Genomic DNA, 19800 nt, shown 5'->3' on the forward strand with positions numbered 1-19800 from the left:
GGGTGTGGAGCAGTGTAAAAGGAGAGACCGGGAGTGGAGCAGAGTAAAAGGAGAGACAGGGAGTGGAGCAGAGTAAAAGGAGAGACCGGGAGTGGAGCAGAGTAAAAGGAGAGACCGGGAGTGGAGCAGAGTAAAAGGAGAGACCGGGAGTGGAGCAGAGTAAAGGAGAGACCGGGAGTGAAGCAGAGTAAAAGGAGAAACCGTTAGAGGAGCACAGTAAAAGGAGAGACCGGGAGTGGAGCAGAGTAAAAGGAGAGACCGGGGGTGGAGCAGAGTAAAAGGAGAGACCGGGAGTGGAGCAGTGTAAAAGGAGAGACCGGGAGTGGAGCAGTGTAAAAGGAGAGACCGGGAGTGGAGCAGTGTAAAAGGAGAGGCCGGGAGTGGAGCAGTGCAAAAGGAGAGACCGGGAGTGGAGCAGTGTAAAAGGAGAGACCGGGAGTGGAGCAGTGTAAAAGGAGAGGCCGGGAGTGGAGCAGTGCAAAAGGAGAGACCGGGAGTGGAGCAGTGTAAAAGGAGAGGCCGGGAGTGGAGCAGTGTAAAAGGAGAGACCGGGAGTGGAGCAGTGTAAAAGGAGAGGCCGGGAGTGGAGCAGTGCAAAAGGAGAGACCGGGAGTGGATCAGTGTAAAAGGAGAGACCGGGAGTGGAGCAGTGTAAAAGGAGAGACCGGGAGTGGAGCAGTGTAAAAGGAGCGACCGGGAGTGGAGCAGTGTAAAAGGAGAGACCGGGAGTGGAGCAGAGTGAAAGGAGAGACCGGGAGTGGAGCAGTGTAAAAGGAGAGGCCGGGAGTGGAGCAGTGTAAAAGGAGAGACCGGGAGTGGAGCAGAGTAAAAGGAGAGACCGGGAGTGGAGCAGTGTAAAAGGAGAGACAGGGAGTGGAGCAGTGTAAAAGGAGAGACCGGGAGTGGAGCAGAGTAAAAGGAGAGACCGGGAGTGGAGCAGTGTAAAAGGAGAGACCAGGAGTGGAGCAGAGTAAAAGGAGAGGCCGGGAGTGGAGCTGTGTAAAAGGAGAGACCGGGAGTGGAGCCGTGTAAAAGGAGCGACCGGGAGTGGAGCAGTGTAAAAGGAGCGACCGGGAGTGGAGCAGTGTAAAAGGAGAGACAGGGAGTGGAGCAGTGTAAAAGGAGAGACCGGGAGTGGAGCAGTGTAAAAGGAGAGACCGGGAGTGGAGCAGTGTAAAAGGAGAGACCGGGTGTGGAGCAGTGTAAAAGGAGAGACCAGGAGTGGAGCAGAGTAAAAGGAGAGGCCGGGAGTGGAGCTGTGTAAAAGGAGAGACCGGGAGTGGAGCCGTGTAAAAGGAGCGACCGGGAGTGGAGCAGTGTAAAAGGAGCGACCGGGAGTGGAGCAGTGTAAAAGGAGAGACCGGGAGTGGAGCAGTGTAAAAGGAGAGACCGGGAGTGGAGCAGTGTAAAAGGAGAAGTCGGGAGAGGAGCAGAGGAAAAGGAGAGACCGGGAGTGGAGCAGTGTAAAAGGAGAGACCGGGAGTGGAGCAGTGTAAAAGGAGCGACCGGGAGTGGAGCAGTGTAAAAGGAGAGACCGGGAGTGGAGCAGTGTAAAAGGAGAGACCGGGAGTGGAGCAGTGTAAAAGGAGAGGCCGGTAGTGGAGCTGTGGAAAAGGAGAGACAGGGAGTGGAGCAGTGTAAAAGGTGCGACCGGGAGTGGAGCAGTGTAAAAGGAGAGACCGGGAGTGGAGCAGTGTAAAAGGAGAGACAGGGAGTGGAGCAGTGTAAAAGGTGCGACCGGGAGTGGAGCAGTGTAAAAGGAGAGACCGGGAGTGGAGCAGTGTAAAAGGAGAGACCGGGAGTGGAGCAGTGTAAAAGGAGAGACCGGGAGTGGAGCAGTGTAAAAGGAGAGACCGGGAGTGGAGCAGAGTAAAAGGTGCGACCGGGAGTGGAGCAGTGTAAAAGGAGAGACCGGGAGTGGAGCAGTGTAAAATGAGAGACCGGGAGTGGAGCAGTGTAAAAGGAGAGACCGGGAGTGGAGCAGTGTAAAAGGAGAGACCGGGAGTGGAGCACTGTAAAAGGAGAGGTCGGGAGAGGAGCAGTGTAAAAGGAGAGACCGGGAGTGGAGCACTGTAAAAGGAGAGGTCGGGAGAGGAGCAGAGTGAAAGGAGAGACCGGGAGTGGAGCAGTGTAAAAGGAGAGGCCGGGAGTGGAGCAGTGTAAAAGGAGAGACCGGGAGTGGAGCAGAGTAAAAGGAGAGACCGGGAGTGGAGCAGTGTAAAAGGAGAGACAGGGAGTGGAGCAGTGTAAAAGGAGAGACCGGGAGTGGAGCAGAGTAAAAGGAGAGACCGGGAGTGGAGCAGTGTAAAAGGAGAGACCAGGAGTGGAGCAGAGTAAAAGGAGAGGCCGGGAGTGGAGCTGTGTAAAAGGAGAGACCGGGAGTGGAGCCGTGTAAAAGGAGCGACCGGGAGTGGAGCAGTGTAAAAGGAGCGACCGGGAGTGGAGCAGTGTAAAAGGAGAGACAGGGAGTGGAGCAGTGTAAAAGGAGAGACCGGGAGTGGAGCAGTGTAAAAGGAGAGACCGGGAGTGGAGCAGTGTAAAAGGAGAGACCGGGTGTGGAGCAGTGTAAAAGGAGAGACCAGGAGTGGAGCAGAGTAAAAGGAGAGGCCGGGAGTGGAGCTGTGTAAAAGGAGAGACCGGGAGTGGAGCCGTGTAAAAGGAGCGACCGGGAGTGGAGCAGTGTAAAAGGAGCGACCGGGAGTGGAGCAGTGTAAAAGGAGAGACCGGGAGTGGAGCAGTGTAAAAGGAGAGACCGGGAGTGGAGCAGTGTAAAAGGAGAAGTCGGGAGAGGAGCAGAGGAAAAGGAGAGACCGGGAGTGGAGCAGTGTAAAAGGAGAGACCGGGAGTGGAGCAGTGTAAAAGGAGCGACCGGGAGTGGAGCAGTGTAAAAGGAGAGACCGGGAGTGGAGCAGTGTAAAAGGAGAGACCGGGAGTGGAGCAGTGTAAAAGGAGAGGCCGGTAGTGGAGCTGTGGAAAAGGAGAGACAGGGAGTGGAGCAGTGTAAAAGGTGCGACCGGGAGTGGAGCAGTGTAAAAGGAGAGACCGGGAGTGGAGCAGTGTAAAAGGAGAGACAGGGAGTGGAGCAGTGTAAAAGGTGCGACCGGGAGTGGAGCAGTGTAAAAGGAGAGACCGGGAGTGGAGCAGTGTAAAAGGAGAGACCGGGAGTGGAGCAGTGTAAAAGGAGAGACCGGGAGTGGAGCAGTGTAAAAGGAGAGACCGGGAGTGGAGCAGAGTAAAAGGTGCGACCGGGAGTGGAGCAGTGTAAAAGGAGAGACCGGGAGTGGAGCAGTGTAAAATGAGAGACCGGGAGTGGAGCAGTGTAAAAGGAGAGACCGGGAGTGGAGCAGTGTAAAAGGAGAGACCGGGAGTGGAGCACTGTAAAAGGAGAGGTCGGGAGAGGAGCAGTGTAAAAGGAGAGACCGGGAGTGGAGCACTGTAAAAGGAGAGGTCGGGAGAGGAGCAGAGGAAAAGGAGAGACTGGGAGTGGAGCAGTGTAAAAGGAGCGACCGGGAGTGGAGCAGTGTAAAAGGAGCGACCGGGAGTGGGGCAGAGTAAAAGGAGAGACCGGGAGTGGAGCAGTGCAAAAGGAGAGACCGGGAGTGGAGCAGATTAAAAGGAGAGACCGGGAGTGGAGCAGTGTAAAAGGAGCGACCGGGAGTGGAGCAGAGTAAAAGGAGAGACCGGGAGTGGAGCAGAGTAAAAGGAGAGACAGGGAGTGGAGCAGAGTAAAAGGAGAGACAGGGAGTGGAGCAGTGTAAAAGGAGAGACCGGGAGTGGAGCAGTGTAAAAGGAGAGGCCGGGAGTGGAGCTGTGGAAAAGGAGAGACCGGGAGTGGAGCAGAGTAAAAGGAGAGACCGGGAGTGGAGCAGAGTAAAAGGAGAGACAGGGAGTGGAGCAGAGTAAAAGGAGAGACAGGGAGTGGAGCAGAGTAAAACGAGAGACCGGGAGTGGAGCAGTGTGAAAGGAGAGACCGGGAGTGGAGCAGTGTAAAAGGAGAGGCCGGGAGTGGAGCTGTGGAAAAGGAGAGACCGGGAGTGGAGCAGAGTAAAAGGAGAGGCCGGGAGTGGAGCTGTGGAAAAGGAGAGACCGGGAGTGGAGCAGTGTAAAAGGAGAGACCGGGAGTGGAGCTGTGTAAAAGGAGCGACCGGGAGTGGAGCAGTGTAAAAGGAGAGACAGGGAGTGGAGCAGTGTAAAAGGAGTGACCGGGAGTGGAGCAGTGTAAAAGGAGAGACCGGGAGTGGAGCAGTGTAAAAGGAGAGACCGGGAGTGGAGCAGTGTAAAAGGAGAGACCGGGAGTGGAGCACTGTAAAAGGAGAGGTCGGGAGAGGAGCAGAGGAAAAGGAGAGACCGGGAGTGGAGCAGTGTAAAAGGAGCGACCGGGAGTGGAGCAGTGTAAAAGGAGCGACCGGGAGTGGGGCAGAGTAAAAGGAGAGACCGGGAGTGGAGCAGTGCAAAAGGAGAGACCGGGAGTGGAGCAGTGTAAAAGGAGAGGCCGGGAGTGGAGCAGTGTAAAAGGAGAGACGGGGAGTGGAGCAGTGTAAAAGGAGAGACGGGGAGTGGAGCAGTGTAAAACGAGAGACCTGGAGTGGAGCAGTGTGAAAGGAGAGACCGGGAGTGGAGCAGTGTAAAAGGAGAGAGCGGGAGTGGAGCAGAGTAAAAGGAGAGACGGGGAGTGGAGCAGTGTAAAACGAGAGACCGGGAGTGGAGCACTGTAAAAGGAGAGGCCGGGAGTGGAGCAGAGTAAAAGGAGAGACGGGGAGTGGAGCAGTGTAAAACGAGAGACCGGGAGTGGAGCACTGTAAAAGGAGAGACGGGGAGTGGAGCAGTGTAAAACGAGAGACCGGGAGTGGAGCACTGTAAAAGGAGAGGCCGGGAGTGGAGCAGAGTAAAAGGAGAGACCGGGAGTGGAGCTGTGGAAAAGGAGAGACCGGGAGTGGAGCTGTGGAAAAGGAGAGACCGGGAGTGGAGCTGAGTAACAGGAGAGACGGGGAGTGGAGCAGTGTAAAACGAGAGACCGGGAGTGGAGCAGTGTGAAAGGAGAGACCGGGAGTGGAGCAGTGTAAAAGGAGAGACGGGGAGTGGAGCAGTGTAAAACGAGAGACCTGGAGTGGAGCAGTGTAAAAGGAGAGAGCGGGAGTGGAGCACTGTAAAAGGAGAGGCCGGGAGTGGAGCAGTGTAAAAGGAGAGACGGGGAGTGGAGCAGTGTAAAACGAGAGACCGGGAGTGGAGCACTGTAAAAGGAGAGGCCGGGAGTGGAGCAGAGTAAAAGGAGAGACCGGGAGTGGAGCTGTGGAAAAGGAGAGACCGGGAGTGGAGCTGTGGAAAAGGAGAGACGGGGAGTGGAGCAGTGTAAAACGAGAGACCGGGAGTGGAGCAGTGTGAAAGGAGAGACCGGGAGTGGAGCAGTGTAAAAGGAGAGGCCGGGAGTGGAGCTGTGGAAAAGGAGAGACCGGGAGTGGAGCAGTGTAAAAGGAGCGACCGGGAGTGGAGCAGTGTAAAAGGAGAGACAGGGAGTGGAGCAGTGTAAAAGGAGAGACCGGGAGTGGAGCAGTGTAAAAGGAGAGACCGGGAGTGGAGCAGTGTAAAAGGAGAGACCAGGAGTGGAGCAGAGTAAAAGGAGAGACCGGGAGTGGAGCAGTGTAAAAGGAGAGACCGGGAGTGGAGCAGTGTAAAAGGAGAGACCAGGAGTGGAGCAGTGTAAAAGGAGAGACCGGGAGTGGAGCAGTGTAAAAGGAGAGACCAGGAGTGGAGCAGAGGAAAAGGAGAGGCCGGGAGTGGAGCTGTGTAAAAGGAGAGACCGGGAGTGGAGCAGAGTAAAAGGAGCGACCGGGAGTGGAGCAGTGTAAAAGGAGAGACCGGGAGTGGAGCAGTGTAAAAGGAGAGACCGGGAGTGGAGCAGTGTAAAAGGAGAGACCGGGAGTGGAGCAGAGTAAAAGGAGCGACCGGGAGTGGAGCAGTGTAAAAGGAGAGACCGGGAGTGGAGCAGTGTAAAAGGAGAGACAGGGAGTGGAGCAGAGGAAAAGGTAGAGACCGGGGGTGAAGCAGTGTAAAAGGAGAGACCGGGAGTGGAGCAGAGTAAAAGGTAGAGACCGGGGGTGGAGCAGTGTAAAAGGAGAGACGGGGAGTGGAGCAGTGTAAAACGAGAGACCGGGAGTGGAGCACTGTAAAAGGAGAGACGGGGAGTGGAGCAGTGTAAAACGAGAGACCGGGAGTGGAGCACTGTAAAAGGAGAGGCCGGGAGTGGAGCAGAGTAAAAGGAGAGACCGGGAGTGGAGCTGTGGAAAAGGAGAGACCGGGAGTGGAGCTGTGGAAAAGGAGAGACCGGGAGTGGAGCTGAGTAAAAGGAGAGACGGGGAGTGGAGCAGTGTAAAACGAGAGACCGGGAGTGGAGCAGTGTGAAAGGAGAGACCGGGAGTGGAGCAGTGTAAAAGGAGAGACGGGGAGTGGAGCAGTGTAAAACGAGAGACCGGGAGTGGAGCACTGTAAAAGGAGAGGCCGGGAGTGGAGCAGAGTAAAAGGAGAGACCGGGAGTGGAGCTGTGGAAAAGGAGAGACCGGGAGTGGAGCTGTGGAAAAGGAGAGACGGGGAGTGGAGCAGTGTAAAACGAGAGACCGGGAGTGGAGCAGTGTGAAAGGAGAGACCGGGAGTGGAGCAGTGTAAAAGGAGAGGCCGGGAGTGGAGCTGTGGAAAAGGAGAGACCGGGAGTGGAGCAGTGTAAAAGGAGCGACCGGGAGTGGAGCAGTGTAAAAGGAGAGACAGGGAGTGGAGCAGTGTAAAAGGAGAGACCGGGAGTGGAGCAGTGTAAAAGGAGAGACCGGGAGTGGAGCAGTGTAAAAGGAGAGACCAGGAGTGGAGCAGAGTAAAAGGAGAGACCGGGAGTGGAGCAGTGTAAAAGGAGAGACCGGGAGTGGAGCAGTGTAAAAGGAGAGACCAGGAGTGGAGCAGTGTAAAAGGAGAGACCGGGAGTGGAGCAGTGTAAAAGGAGAGACCAGGAGTGGAGCAGAGGAAAAGGAGAGGCCGGGAGTGGAGCTGTGTAAAAGGAGAGACCGGGAGTGGAGCAGAGTAAAAGGAGCGACCGGGAGTGGAGCAGTGTAAAAGGAGAGACCGGGAGTGGAGCAGTGTAAAAGGAGAGACCGGGAGTGGAGCAGTGTAAAAGGAGAGACCGGGAGTGGAGCAGAGTAAAAGGAGCGACCGGGAGTGGAGCAGTGTAAAAGGAGAGACCGGGAGTGGAGCAGTGTAAAAGGAGAGACAGGGAGTGGAGCAGAGGAAAAGGTAGAGACCGGGGGTGAAGCAGTGTAAAAGGAGAGACCGGGAGTGGAGCAGAGTAAAAGGTAGAGACCGGGGGTGGAGCAGTGTAAAAGGAGAGACCGGAAGTGGAGCAGAGTAGAAGGAGAGGCCGGGAGTGGAGCTGTGTAAAAGGAGAGACCGGGAGTGGAGCAGTGTAAAAGGAGAGACCGGGAGTGGAGCAGAGTAAAAGGAGCGACCGGGAGTGGAGCAGTGTAAAAGGAGAGACCGGGAGTGGAGCAGTGTAAAAGGAGCGACCGGGAGTGGAGCAGTGTAAAAGGAGAGACCGGGAGTGGAGCAGAGTAAAAGGAGCGACCGGGAGTGGAGCAGTGTAAAAGGAGAGACCGGGAGTGGAGCAGTGTAAAAGGAGAGACAGGGAGTGGAGCAGTGTAAAAGGAGAGACAGGGAGTGGAGCAGAGGAAAAGGTAGAGACCGGGGGTGGAGCAGTGTAAAAGGAGAGACCAGGAGTGGCGCAGAGTAAAAGGAGCGGCCAGGAGTGGAGCTGTGTAAAAGGAGAGACCGGGAGTGGAGCAGTGTAAAAGGAGAGACCGGGAGTGGAGCAGTGTAAAAGGAGAGACCGGGAGTGGAGCAGTGTAAAAGGAGAGGCCGGGAGTGGAGCTGTGTAAAAGGAGAGACCGGGAGTGCAGCAGTGTAAAAGGAGCGACCGGGAGTGGAGCAGTGTAAAAGGAGAGACAGGGAGTGGAGCAGTGTAAAAGGAGAGACCGGGAGTGGAGCAGTGTAAAAGGAGAGACCGGGAGTGGAGCAGTGTAAAAGGAGAGACCGGGAGTAGAGCAGTGTAAAAGGAGAGACCGGGAGTGGAGCAGTGTAAAAGGAGAGACCAGGAGTGGAGCAGAGTAAAAGGAGAGGCCGCGAGTGGAGCTGTGTAAAAGGAGAGACCGGGAGTGGAGCAGTGTAAAAGGAGCGACCGGGAGTGGAGCAGTGTAAAATGAGAGACCGGGAGTGGAGCAGAGTAAAAGGAGCGACCGGGAGTGGTGCAGTGTAAAAGGAGAGACCGGGAGTGGAGCAGTGTAAAAGGAGAGACCGGGAGTGGAGCAGTGTAAAAGGAGAGGTCGGGAGTGGAGCAGTGTAAAAGGAGAGACCGGGAGTGGAGCAGTGTAAAAGGAGAGACCAGGAGTGGAGCAGTGTAAAAGGAGAGACCGGGAGTGGAGCAGTGTAAAAGGAGAGGTCGGGAGTGGAGCAGAGGAAAAGGAGAGACCGGGGGTGGAGCAGTATAAAAGGAGAGACCAGGAGTGGAGCAGAGTAAAAGGAGAGGCCAGGAGTGGAGCTGTGTAAAAGGAGAGACCGGGAGTGGAGCAGTGTAATAGGAGCGACCGGGAGTGGAGCAGTGTAAAAGGAGAGACCGGGAGTGCAGCAGTGTAAAAGGAGAGACCGGGAGTGGAGCAGTGTAAAAGGAGAGGCCGGGAGTGGAGCTGTGTAAAAGGAGAGACCGGGAGTGCAGCAGTGTAAAAGGAGAGACCGGGAGTGGAGCAGTGTAAAAGGAGAGACCGGGAGTGGAGCAGTGTAAAAGGAGAGACCGGGAGTGGAGCAGTGTAAAAGGAGAGACCGGGAGTGGAGCAGTGTAAAAGGAGAGACCGGGAGTGGAGCAGTGTAAAAGGAGAGGCCGGGAGTGGAGCTGTGTAAAAGGAGAGACCGGGAGTGCAGCAGTGTAAAAGGAGAGACCGGGAGTGGAGCAGTGTAAAAGGAGAGACCGGGAGTGGAGCAGTGTAAAAGGAGCGACCGGGAGTGGAGCAGTGTAAAAGGAGAGACCGGGAGTGGAGCAGTGTAAAAGGAGAGACCGGGAGTGGAGCAGAGTAAACGGAGAGACCGGGAGTGCAGCAGTGTAAAAGGAGAGACCGGGAGTGGAGCAGTGTAAAAGGAGAGACCGGGAGTGGAGCAGAGTAAACGGAGAGACCGGGAGTGCAGCAGTGTAAAAGGAGAGAGCGGGAGTGCAGCAGTGTAAAAGGAGCGAACGGGAGTGGAGCAGAGTAAAAGGAGAGACCGGGCGTGGAGCAGTGTAAAAGGAGAGAACGGGAGTGGAGCAGAGTAAAAGGAGAGACCGGGAGTGGAGCAGAATAAAAGGAGAGACCGGGAGTGGAGCAGAGTAAAAGGAGAGACCGGGAGTGGAGCAGAGAAAAAGGAGAGACCGGGAGTGGAGCACTTTCAAAGGAGAGACCCGGAGTGCAGCAGAGTAAAAGGAGAGACCGGGAGTGGAGCAGTGTAAAAGGAGAGACAGGGAGTGGAGCAGAGTAAAAGGAGAGACCGGGAGTGGAGCACTTTCAAAGGAGAGACCCGGAGTGCAGCAGAGTAAAAGGAGAGACCGGGAGTGGAGCACTGTAAAAGGAGAGACCGGGAGTGGAGCAGAGTAAAGGAGAGACCGGGAGTGGAGCAGAGTAAAAGGAGAGACCGGGAGTGGAGCACTGTAAAAGGAGAGACCGGGAGTGGAGCAGTGTAAAAGGAGAGACCGGGAGTGGAGCACTGAAAAAGGAGAGACCAGGAGTGCATAAGTGTAAAAGGAGAGACCGGGAGTGGAGCAGAGAAAAAGGAGAGACCGGGAGTGGAGCACTGCAAAAGGAGAGACCGGGAGTGGAATAGAGTAAAAGGAGAGACCGGGGTTGGAGCAGTGTAAAAGGAGAGACCGGGAGTGGAGCAGAGTAAAAGGAGAGACCGGGAGTGGAGCAGAGTAAAAGGAGAGACCGGGAGTGGAGCAGAGTAAAAGGAAAGACCGGGAGTGGAGCAGAGTAAAAGGAGAGACCGGGAGTGGAGCAGAGTAAAAGGAGAGACCGGGAGTGGAGCAGAGTAAAAGGAGAGACCGGGAGTGGAGCAGAGTAAAAGGAGAGACCGGGAGTGGAGCAGAGTAAAAGGAGAGACCGGGAGTGGGGCAGAGTAAAAGGAGAGACCGGGAGTGGAGCAGAGTAAACGGAGAGACCAGAAGTACAGCACTGAAAAAGGAGAGACCGGGAGTGGAACAGTGCAAAAGGAGAGACCGGGAGTGGAGCAGATTAAAAGGAGAGACCGGGAGTGGAGCAGTGTAAAAGGAGCGACCGGGAGTGGAGCAGAGCAAAAGGAGAGACCGGGAGTGGAGCAGAGTAAATGGAGAGACGGGGAGTGGAGCAGTGTAAAAGGAGAGACCGGGAGTGGAGCAGAGTAAAAGGAGAGACCGGGAGTGGAGCAGAGTAAAAGGAGAGACCGTGAGTGGAGCAGAGTAAAAGGAGAGACCGGGAGTGGAGCAGAGTAAAAGGAGAGACAGGGAGTGGAGCAGAGTAAAAGGAGAGACGGGGAGTGCAGCAGTGTAAAAGGAGAGACCGGGAGTGGAGCAGTGTAAAAGGAGAGACCGGGAGTGGAGCAGAGTAAAAGGAGAGACGGGGAGTGGAGCAGAGTAAAAGGAGAGACCGTGAGTGGAGCACTGTAAAAGGAGAGAGCGGGAGTGGAGCAGAGCAAAAGGAGAGACCGGGAGTGGAGCAGTGTAAAAGGAGAGAGCGGGAGTGGAGCAGAGTAAAAGGAGAGACCGGGAGTGGAGCAGAGTAAAAGGAGAGACCGGGATTGGAGCACTGTCAAAGGAGAGACCGGGAGTGGTGCAGAGTCAAGGGAGAGACCGGGAGTGGAGCACTGTAAAAGGAGTGACCGGGAGTGGAGCAGAGTAAAAGGAGAGACCGGGGGTGGAGCAGTGTAAAAGGAGAGAACGGGAGTGGAGCAGTGGAAAAGGAGAGGCCGGGAGTGGAGCTGTGTAAAAGGAGAGACCGGGAGTGGAGCAGTGCAAAAGGAGCGACCGGGAGTGGAGCAGAGCAAAAGGAGAGACCGGGAGTGGAGCAGAGTCAAAGGAGAGACCGGGAGTGGAGCAGTGTAAAAGGAGAGACCAGGAGTGGAGCAGAGTAAAAGGAGAGGCCGGGAGTGGAGCTGTGTAAAAGGAGAGACCGGGAGTGGAGCAGTGTAAAAGGAGCGACCGGGAGTGGAGCAGTGTAAAATGAGAGACCGGGAGTGGAGCAGAGTAAAAGGAGCGACCGGGAGTGGTGCAGTGTAAAAGGAGAGACCGGGAGTGGAGCAGTGTAAAAGGAGAGACCGGGAGTGGAGCAGTGTAAAAGGAGAGGTCGGGAGTGGAGCAGAGGAAAAGGAGAGGCCGGGAGTGGAGCAGTGTAAAAGGAGCGACCGGGAGTGGAGCAGTGTAAAAGGAGAGGCCGGGAGTGGAGCAGTGTAAAAGGAGAGACCGGGAGTGGAGCAGTGCAAAAGGAGCGACCGGGAGTGGAGCAGAGCAAAAGGAGAGACCGGGAGTGGAGCAGAGTCAAAGGAGAGACCGGGAGTGGAGCAGTGTAAAAGGAGAGACCAGGAGTGGAGCAGAGTAAAAGGAGAGGCCGGGAGTGGAGCTGTGTAAAAGGAGAGACCGGGAGTGGAGCAGTGTAAAAGGAGCGACCGGGAGTGGAGCAGTGTAAAATGAGAGACCGGGAGTGGAGCAGAGTAAAAGGAGCGACCGGGAGTGGTGCAGTGTAAAAGGAGAGACCGGGAGTGGAGCAGTGTAAAAGGAGAGGTCGGGAGTGGAGCAGAGGAAAAGGAGAGACCGGGGGTGGAGCAGTGTAAAAGGAGAGACCAGGAGTGGAGCAGAGTAAAAGGAGAGGCCAGGAGTGGAGCTGTGTAAAAGGAGAGACCGGGAGTGGAGCAGTGTAATAGGAGCGACCGGGAGTGGAGCAGTGTAAAAGGAGAGACCGGGAGTGGAGCAGTGTAAAAGGAGAGACCGGGAGTGGAGCAGAGTAAACGGAGAGAACGGGAGTGGAGCACTGAAAAAGGAGAGACCGGGAGTGGAGCAGAGTAAAAGGAGAGACCGGGAGTGGAGCAGAGTAAAAGGAGAGACCGGGCGTGGAGCAGTGTAAAAGGAGAGAACGGGAGTGGAGCAGAGTATAAGGAGAGACCGGGAGTGGAGCAGAATAAAAGGAGAGACCGGGAGTGGAGCAGAGTAAAAGGAGAGACCGGGAGTGGAGCAGTGTAAAAGGAGAGAACGGGAGTGGAGCAGAGTATAAGGAGAGACCGGGAGTGGAGCAGAATAAAAGGAGAGACCGGGAGTGGAGCAGAGTAAAAGGAGAGACCGGGAGTGGAGCAGAGTAAAAGGAGAGACCGGGCGTGGAGCAGTGTAAAAGGAGAGAACGGGAGTGGAGCAGAGTAAAAGGAGAGACCGGGAGTGGAGCACTGTAAAAGGAGAGACAGGGAGTGGAGCAGAGTAAAAGGAGAGACCGGGAGTGGAGCACTTTCAAAGGAGAGACCGGGAGTGCAGCAGAGTAAAAGGAGAGACCGGGAGTGGAGCACTGTAAAAGGAGAGACCGGGAGTGGAGCAGAGTAAAGGAGAGACCGGGAGTGGAGCAGAGTAAAAGGAGAGACCGGGAGTGGAGCACTGTAAAAGGAGAGACCGGGAGTGGAGCAGTGTAAAAGGAGAGACCGGGAGTGGAGCACTGAAAAAGGAGAGACCAGGAGTGCAGAAGTGTAAAAGGAGAGACCGGGAGTGGAGCAGAGAAAAAGGAGAGACCGGGAGTGGAGCACTGCAAAAGGAGAGACCGGGAGTGGAATAGAGTAAAAGGAGAGACAGGGGTTGGAGCAGTGTAAAAGGAGAGACCGGGAGTGGAGCAGAGTAAACGGAGAGACCAGAAGTACAGCACTGAAAAAGGAGAGACCGGGAGTGGAACAGTGCAAAAGGAGAGACCGGGAGTGGAGCAGATTAAAAGGAGAGACCGGGAGTGGAGCAGTGTAAAAGGAGCGACCGGGAGTGGAGCAGAGCAAAAGGAGAGACCGGGAGTGGAGCAGAGTAAATGGAGAGACGGGGAGTGGAGCAGTGTAAAAGGAGAGACCGGGAGTGGAGCAGAGTAAAAGGAGAGACCGGGAGTGGAGCAGAGTAAAAGGAGAGACCGTGAGTGGAGCAGAGTAAAAGGAGAGACCGGGAGTGGAGCAGAGTAAAAGGAGAGACAGGGAGTGGAGCAGAGTAAAAGGAGAGACGGGGAGTGCAGCAGTGTAAAAGGAGAGACCGGGAGTGGAGCAGTGTAAAAGGAGAGACCGGGAGTGGAGCAGAGTAAAAGGAGAGACGGGGAGTGGAGCAGAGTAAAAGGAGAGACCGTGAGTGGAGCACTGTAAAAGGAGAGAGCGGGAGTGGAGCAGAGCAAAAGGAGAGACCGGGAGTGGAGCAGTGTAAAAGGAGAGAGCGGGAGTGGAGCAGAGTAAAAGGAGAGACCGGGAGTGGAGCAGAGTAAAAGGAGAGACCGGGATTGGAGCACTGTCAAAGGAGAGACCGGGAGTGGTGCAGAGTCAAGGGAGAGACCGGGAGTGGAGCACTGTAAAAGGAGTGACCGGGAGTGGAGCAGAGTAAAAGGAGAGACCGGGGGTGGAGCAGTGTAAAAGGAGAGAACGGGAGTGGAGCAGTGGAAAAGGAGAGGCCGGGAGTGGAGCTGTGTAAAAGGAGAGACCGGGAGTGGAGCAGTGCAAAAGGAGCGACCGGGAGTGGAGCAGAGCAAAAGGAGAGACCGGGAGTGGAGCAGAGTCAAAGGAGAGACCGGGAGTGGAGCAGTGTAAAAGGAGAGACCAGGAGTGGAGCAGAGTAAAAGGAGAGGCCGGGAGTGGAGCTGTGTAAAAGGAGAGACCGGGAGTGGAGCAGTGTAAAAGGAGCGACCGGGAGTGGAGCAGTGTAAAATGAGAGACCGGGAGTGGAGCAGAGTAAAAGGAGCGACCGGGAGTGGTGCAGTGTAAAAGGAGAGACCGGGAGTGGAGCAGTGTAAAAGGAGAGACCGGGAGTGGAGCAGTGTAAAAGGAGAGGTCGGGAGTGGAGCAGAGGAAAAGGAGAGGCCGGGAGTGGAGCAGTGTAAAAGGAGCGACCGGGAGTGGAGCAGTGTAAAAGGAGAGGCCGGGAGTGGAGCAGTGTAAAAGGAGAGACCGGGAGTGGAGCAGTGCAAAAGGAGCGACCGGGAGTGGAGCAGAGCAAAAGGAGAGACCGGGAGTGGAGCAGAGTCAAAGGAGAGACCGGGAGTGGAGCAGTGTAAAAGGAGAGACCAGGAGTGGAGCAGAGTAAAAGGAGAGGCCGGGAGTGGAGCTGTGTAAAAGGAGAGACCGGGAGTGGAGCAGTGTAAAAGGAGCGACCGGGAGTGGAGCAGTGTAAAATGAGAGACCGGGAGTGGAGCAGAGTAAAAGGAGCGACCGGGAGTGGTGCAGTGTAAAAGGAGAGACCGGGAGTGGAGCAGTGTAAAAGGAGAGGTCGGGAGTGGAGCAGAGGAAAAGGAGAGACCGGGGGTGGAGCAGTGTAAAAGGAGAGACCAGGAGTGGAGCAGAGTAAAAGGAGAGGCCAGGAGTGGAGCTGTGTAAAAGGAGAGACCGGGAGTGGAGCAGTGTAATAGGAGCGACCGGGAGTGGAGCAGTGTAAAAGGAGAGACCGGGAGTGGAGCAGTGTAAAAGGAGAGACCGGGAGTGGAGCAGAGTAAACGGAGAGAACGGGAGTGGAGCACTGAAAAAGGAGAGACCGGGAGTGGAGCAGAGTAAAAGGAGAGACCGGGAGTGGAGCAGAGTAAAAGGAGAGACCGGGCGTGGAGCAGTGTAAAAGGAGAGAACGGGAGTGGAGCAGAGTATAAGGAGAGACCGGGAGTGGAGCAGAATAAAAGGAGAGACCGGGAGTGGAGCAGAGTAAAAGGAGAGACCGGGAGTGGAGCAGTGTAAAAGGAGAGAACGGGAGTGGAGCAGAGTATAAGGAGAGACCGGGAGTGGAGCAGAATAAAAGGAGAGACCGGGAGTGGAGCAGAGTAAAAGGAGAGACCGGGAGTGGAGCAGAGTAAAAGGAGAGACCGGGCGTGGAGCAGTGTAAAAGGAGAGAACGGGAGTGGAGCAGAGTAAAAGGAGAGACCGGGAGTGGAGCACTGTAAAAGGAGAGACAGGGAGTGGAGCAGAGTAAAAGGAGAGACCGGGAGTGGAGCACTTTCAAAGGAGAGACCGGGAGTGCAGCAGAGTAAAAGGAGAGACCGGGAGTGGAGCACTGTAAAAGGAGAGACCGGGAGTGGAGCAGAGTAAAGGAGAGACCGGGAGTGGAGCAGAGTAAAAGGAGAGACCGGGAGTGGAGCACTGTAAAAGGAGAGACCGGGAGTGGAGCAGTGTAAAAGGAGAGACCGGGAGTGGAGCACTGAAAAAGGAGAGACCAGGAGTGCAGAAGTGTAAAAGGAGAGACCGGGAGTGGAGCAGAGAAAAAGGAGAGACCGGGAGTGGAGCACTGCAAAAGGAGAGACCGGGAGTGGAATAGAGTAAAAGGAGAGACAGGGGTTGGAGCAGTGTAAAAGGAGAGACCGGGAGTGGAGCAGAGTAAAAGGAGAGACCGGGAGTGGAGCAGAGTAAAAGGAGAGACCGGGAGTGGAGCAGAGTAAAAGGAGAGACCGGGAGTGGGGCAGAGTAAAAGGAGAGACCGGGAGTGGAGCAGAGTAAAAGGAAAGACCGGGAGTGGAGCAGAGTAAAAGGAGAGACCGGGAGTGGAGCAGAGTAAAAGGAGAGACCGGGAGTGGAGCAGAGTAAAAGGAGAGACCGGGAGTGGAGCAGAGTAAAAGGAGAGACCGGGAGTGGAGCAGAGTAAAAGGAGAGACCGGGAGTGGGGCAGAGTAAAAGGAGAGACCGGGAGTGGAGCAGAGTAAACGGAGAGACCAGAAGTACAGCACTGAAAAAGGAGAGACCGGGAGTGGAACAGTGCAAAAGGAGAGACCGGGAGTGGAGCAGATTAAAAGGAGAGACCGGGAGTGGAGCAGTGTAAAAGGAGCGACCGGGAGTGGAGCAGAGCAAAAGGAGAGACCGGGAGTGGAGCAGAGTAAATGGAGAGACGGAGAGTGGAGCAGTGTAAAAGGAGAGACCGGGAGTGGAGCAGAGTAAAAGGAGAGACCGGGAGTGGAGCAGAGTAAAAGGAGAGACCGTGAGTGGAGCAGAGTAAAAGGAGAGACCGGGAGTGGAGCAGAGTAAAAGGAGAGACAGGGAGTGGAGCAGAGTAAAAGGAGAGACGGGGAGTGGAGCAGTGTAAAAGGAGAGACCGGGAGTGGAGCAGTGTAAAAGGAGAGACCGGGAGTGGAGCAGAGTAAAAGGAGAGACGGGGAGTGGAGCAGAGTAAAAGGAGAGACCGTGAGTGGAGCACTGTAAAAGGAGAGAGCGGGAGTGGAGCAGAGCAAAAGGAGAGACCGGGAGTGGAGCAGTGTAAAAGGAGAGAGCGGGAGTGGAGCAGAGTAAAAGGAGAGACCGGGAGTGGAGCAGAGTAAAAGGAGAGACCGGGATTGGAGCACTGTCAAAGGAGAGACCGGGAGTGGTGCAGAGTCAAGGGAGAGACCGGGAGTGGAGCACTGTAAAAGGAGTGACCGGGAGTGGAGCAGAGTAAAAGGAGAGACCGGGGGTGGAGCAGTGTAAAAGGAGAGAACGGGAGTGGAGCAGTGGAAAAGGAGAGGCCGGGAGTGGAGCTGTGTAAAAGGAGAGACCGGGAGTGGAGCAGTGCAAAAGGAGCGACCGGGAGTGGAGCAGAGCAAAAGGAGAGACCGGGAGTGGAGCACAGTCAAAGGAGAGACCGGGAGTGGAGCAGTGTAAAAGGAGAGACCAGGAGTGGAGCAGAGTAAAAGGAGAGGCCGGGAGTGGAGCTGTGTAAAAGGAGAGACCGGGAGTGGAGCAGTGTAAAAGGAGCGACCGGGAGTGGAGCAGTGTAAAATGAGAGACCGGGAGTGGAGCAGAGTAAAAGGAGCGACCGGGAGTGGTGCAGTGTAAAAGGAGAGACCGGGAGTGGAGCAGTGTAAAAGGAGAGACCGGGAGTGGAGCAGTGTAAAAGGAGAGGTCGGGAGTGGAGCAGAGGAAAAGGAGAGGCCGGGAGTGGAGCAGTGTAAAAGGAGCGACCGGGAGTGGAGCAGTGTAAAAGGAGAGGCCGGGAGTGGAGCAGTGTAAAAGGAGAGACCGGGAGTGGAGCAGTGCAAAAGGAGCGACCGGGAGTGGAGCAGAGCAAAAGGAGAGACCGGGAGTGGAGCAGAGTCAAAGGAGAGACCGGGAGTGGAGCAGTGTAAAAGGAGAGACCAGGAGTGGAGCAGAGTAAAAGGAGAGGCCGGGAGTGGAGCTGTGTAAAAGGAGAGACCGGGAGTGGAGCAGTGTAAAAGGAGCGACCGGGAGTGGAGCAGTGTAAAATGAGAGACCGGGAGTGGAGCAGAGTAAAAGGAGCGACCGGGAGTGGTGCAGTGTAAAAGGAGAGACCGGGAGTGGAGCAGTGTAAAAGGAGAGGTCGGGAGTGGAGCAGAGGAAAAGGAGAGACCGGGGGTGGAGCAGTGTAAAAGGAGAGACCAGGAGTGGAGCAGAGTAAAAGGAGAGGCCAGGAGTGGAGCTGTGTAAAAGGAGAGACCGGGAGTGGAGCAGTGTAATAGGAGCGACCGGGAGTGGAGCAGTGTAAAAGGAGAGACCGGGAGTGGAGCAGTGTAAAAGGAGAGACCGGGAGTGGAGCAGAGTAAACGGAGAGAACGGGAGTGGAGCACTGAAAAAGGAGAGACCGGGAGTGGAGCAGAGTAAAAGGAGAGACCGGGAGTGGAGCAGAGTAAAAGGAGAGACCGGGCGTGGAGCAGTGTAAAAGGAGAGAACGGGAGTGGAGCAGATTATAAGGAGAGACCGGGAGTGGAGCAGAATAAAAGGAGAGACCGGGAGTGGAGCAGAGTAAAAGGAGAGACCGGGAGTGGAGCAGTGTAAAAGGAGAGAACGGGAGTGGAGCAGAGTATAAGGAGAGACCGGGAGTGGAGCAGAATAAAAGGAGAGACCGGGAGTGGAGCAGAGTAAAAGGAGAGACCGGGAGTGGAGCAGAGTAAAAGGAGAGACCGGGCGTGGAGCAGTGTAAAAGGAGAGAACGGGAGTGGAGCAGAGTAAAAGGAGAGACCGGGAGTGGAGCACTGTAAAAGGAGAGACAGGGAGTGGAGCAGAGTAAAAGGAGAGACCGGGAGTGGAGCACTTTCAAAGGAGAGACCGGGAGTGCAGCAGAGTAAAAGGAGAGACCGGGAGTGGAGCACTGTAAAAGGAGAGACCGGGAGTGGAGCAGAGTAAAGGAGAGACCGGGAGTGGAGCAGAGTAAAAGGAGAGACCGGGAGTGGAGCACTGTAAAAGGAGAGACCGGGAGTGGAGCAGTGTAAAAGGAGAGACCGGGAGTGGAGCACTGAAAAAGGAGAGACCAGGAGTGCAGAAGTGTAAAAGGAGAGACCGGGAGTGGAGCAGAGAAAAAGGAGAGACCGGGAGTGGAGCACTGCAAAAGGAGAGACCGGGAGTGGAATAGAGTAAAAGGAGAGACCGGGGTTGGAGCAGTGTAAAAGGAGAGACCGGGAGTGGAGCAGAGTAAAAGGAGAGACCGGGAGTGGAGCAGAGTAAAAGGAGAGACCGGGAGTGGAGCAGAGTAAAAGGAGAGACCGGGAGTGGGGCAGAGTAAAAGGAGAGACCGGGAGTGGAGCAGAGTAAACGGAGAGACCAGAAGTACAGCACTGAAAAAGGAGAGACCGGGAGTGGAACAGTGCAAAAGGAGAGACCGGGAGTGGAGCAGATTAAAAGGAGAGACCGGGAGTGGAGCAGTGTAAAAGGAGAGACCGGGAGTGGAGCAGAGCAAAAGGAGAGACCGGGAGTGGAGCAGAGTAAAAGGAGAGACGGGGAGTGGAGCAGTGTAAAAGGAGAGACCGGGAGTGGAGCAGAGTAAAAGGAGAGACCGGGAGTGGAGCAGAGTAAAAGGAGAGACCGGGAGTGGAGCAGAGTAAAAGGAGAGACCGGGAGTGGAGCAGAGTAAAAGGAGAGACAGGGAGTGGAGCAGAGTAAAAGGAGAGACGGGGAGTGGAGCAGTGTAAAAGGAGAGACCGGGAGTGGAGCAGTGTAAAAGGAGAGACCGGGAGTGGAGCAGAGTAAAAGGAGAGACGGGGAGTGGAGCAGAGTAAATGGAGAGACCGTGAGTGGAGCACTGTAAAAGGAGAGAGCGGGAGTGGAGCAGAGTAAAAGGAGAGACCGGGAGTGGAGCAGAGTAAAAGGAGAGACCGGGATTGGAGCACTGTCAAAGGAGAGACCGGGAGTGGTGCAGAGTCAAGGGAGAGACCGGGAGTGGAGCACTGTAAAAGGAGTGACCGGGAGTGGAGCAGAGTAAAAGGAGAGACCGGGGGTGGAGCAAAGTAAAAGGAGAGACTGGGAGTGGAGCAGTGTAAAAGGAGAGAACGGGAGTGGAGCAGTGGAAAAGGAGAGGCCGGGAGTGGAGCTGTGTAAAAGGAGAGACCGGGAGTGGAGCAGTGCAAAAGGAGCGACCGGGAGTGGAGCAGAGCAAAAGGAGAGACCGGGAGTGGAGCAGAGTCAAAGGAGCGACCGGGACTGGAGCAGTGTAAGAGGAGAGACCGGGAGTGGAGCAGTGTAAAAGGTGCGACCGGGAGTGCAGCAGTGTAAAAGGAGAGACCGGGAGTGGAGCAGAGTAAAAGGAGCGACCGGGAGTGGAGCTGTGTAAAAGGAGAGACCGGGAGTGGAGCAGTGTAGAAGGAGAGACCGGGAGTGGAGCAGTGTACAAGG

General features: G+C 55.7%; 1 protein-coding gene across 1 annotated transcript in view; it reads right to left on the minus strand.

Moving 5' to 3' along the window:
• Positions 1-19800, minus strand: part of p2rx1 (purinergic receptor P2X, ligand-gated ion channel, 1) — a 188618-nt gene that overhangs the window by 94416 nt on the left and 74402 nt on the right. The gene's annotated exons all lie outside the window — the stretch shown is intronic.

The sequence above is a fragment of the Heterodontus francisci genome, chromosome 30 (genome assembly GCF_036365525.1).
Source record: "Heterodontus francisci isolate sHetFra1 chromosome 30, sHetFra1.hap1, whole genome shotgun sequence".
In the NCBI taxonomy this organism is placed as follows: Eukaryota; Metazoa; Chordata; class Chondrichthyes; order Heterodontiformes; family Heterodontidae; genus Heterodontus; species Heterodontus francisci.